The sequence below is a fragment of the Hydractinia symbiolongicarpus genome, chromosome 1 (genome assembly GCF_029227915.1).
Source record: "Hydractinia symbiolongicarpus strain clone_291-10 chromosome 1, HSymV2.1, whole genome shotgun sequence".
Lineage (NCBI taxonomy): Eukaryota > Metazoa > Cnidaria > Hydrozoa > Anthoathecata > Hydractiniidae > Hydractinia > Hydractinia symbiolongicarpus.
The window spans coordinates 25,508,680-25,510,769 of NC_079875.1; the positions used below are offsets into that span (position 1 = coordinate 25,508,680).

Here is a 2,090-nt window from a genome sequence, read left to right on the forward strand (position 1 = left end):
CAAGCGAAACTGCACTAATAATTTTATTGTCTAACATAAGCTGCAAAACTTTCAACCAATGCATATTATTTTTAAAATACCATTCCTACCTAGACTGTGTATTATCTGCCTTTCTAGTTTACGTCAGCAATTATGATATAGCTATACATACTAAACAATGGAATATTTACAAAAATAACATTATATAATCATTATCTCTTCAATTATTATCTAAATCTTGCTTTATAGTATAAGCTAGCTATAAAGTAACCTACTCTGACTCTTAGCTAACTTTAGGCCTGGAAAGTTGGAAGAGAGACGTTTTTGTAAAAAAGAATAATGGTAAACAGTAAACAGTTTGCAAGAACTGAGTGGGTAACAAATTGGTATCTGGAATCAACAAATTTCCAAGCCTAATACTTTAAGTGTTTAAAAACCAAATCACACTAGTAGTAAGCAAAATATACCTTTATCTATTAACCACACAGTGGTATGGAATAATTAAACACAACATCACACACTCCATCTTCTGGTCCACTACTTCGGCTAATATATATATAGCTAGGTAGCTAGCTAGCTTTGGTGCTTTAGTTTAGTAGCTGTGTCTAATGTTAACTGGAATATCTAGCACATAGCCATGATTAATAGCCATCATTCCAAGACTATAAATTATATAATAAAATAAAATAAATAAAAAGTCGAAATTCGTTGTTGCACTGCAGCAAGTCACATAGAACTTTAAGACGGGGGTTCGATATAAACAAAAAATGCTTTTTCTCCAGATTTGTCATGCAGGAAAGTTAGGAATAAGAATAGAAATTGAAAGTATATTTTTAATATAAACTAATTTCAAGTGAGACTACCTGATACGTCATGCACTTTCCTCTGTTTGCGCCAAGTTTACATTTCCCTCGTCGAAATCTGAATACACTGTTGGTCGTTTAAACAAGTCTCATTCAAAAAAACAAATTTAAGGTACTTAACAATCACTATCTGCCCATACACCATCTGTCTTAAGCGAAATAGGTGCCGAATTCGACGATTTAAAATAAGTGCCATCACGCGCAATAACAAAATACGCGTTGCCGTGTGCGAGCTTGTTTTAAGCTGAATTTCCGAACACGGCAAAAAGTCACGTGACTGAACAGCCTAGTGTATAGCTATCTTGAAAATGTTTGTATAGTTTGATTTAACTAGGACTGACTAAAAATGGATCTTTCAAGGCAATACTTCTGTCCAAAACATATTAAAAATCAATATGTCTGGTGCATGTCGATAAGTATCTTCACTGTTAATCATATATATATTCGGCTAAATGTTGGTAAACAAAATTAGTATGTTGGCGGGGGGTTTTAGTAACGTCAACCTTTTAGAATAGCGTTTAAGAATTTCATCGAATGGGAAAAGCAAGAATGTTATGACTGAAGATTGGGCAACAAGTTGCTTAGTTTTTAGCACAAATTTAGGCTTTAACGTTATTAACTTTATTAACTGGGTTGTTTATCAAAAACGTGTACCGCACCATCAATACTAACATCACATAAAATATTATTACAAAAGGTCTACATTTCCTTTAATATTCGTTGCAATCAAGAAGCATATTGTCTTAAATTTCTTAAAATTCTTAAAATTTTTTTTATGAATTTGCATTGCACACGTAGCTATTTGCCCTTAAAGCCTACAAGATAAGTGATTTCGACAAGTTCAATAAATTGAATGGATAACAAAAATAAGCCTATTGTTAAAATAAAATACAGTAAAAGTAATGCATTGTCTTAAATATAATTCGCAATCAAGAACAAAGAACTGTCACAAGCACCTCAAATATTTGTTTGACAAGTTAATGTGGGAAATGCCTAAAGCACTTGCTAAAGGTGTTGCATTGCAGGCGTGTTTTTAACGCGTTGCTGTATGTAACAGATTCTACAAACAATCAACAACAAAGCATTGTAAAATTTTAAAGAACAAGGGGAAGGCTTTATATTTTAAAGACTTACAACATTATTAGCCCTATCGTTTTTTTCTAAAGAGAATAAAATAGGTCAAATAAAAGGATTATTTTTCTAAAAATTTATATTCTTGCGTTTTTTCGTGTGCTGTTTTCGTGTGTT

At 32.1% G+C, this 2,090-nt stretch overlaps 1 long non-coding RNA gene across 1 annotated transcript; it reads right to left on the reverse strand.

Annotated features, from left to right (window-relative positions):
* Positions 1 to 440: 440 nt before the first annotated feature.
* On the reverse strand, positions 441 to 1,789 carry LOC130648283 (uncharacterized). Its single transcript, XR_008982926.1, has 2 exons — positions 843 to 1,789; positions 441 to 641 (listed from the first exon to the last, which is right to left on the reverse strand). It is a non-coding gene; the product is annotated as an uncharacterized LOC130648283 (long non-coding RNA).
* Positions 1,790 to 2,090: the final 301 nt, after the last annotated feature.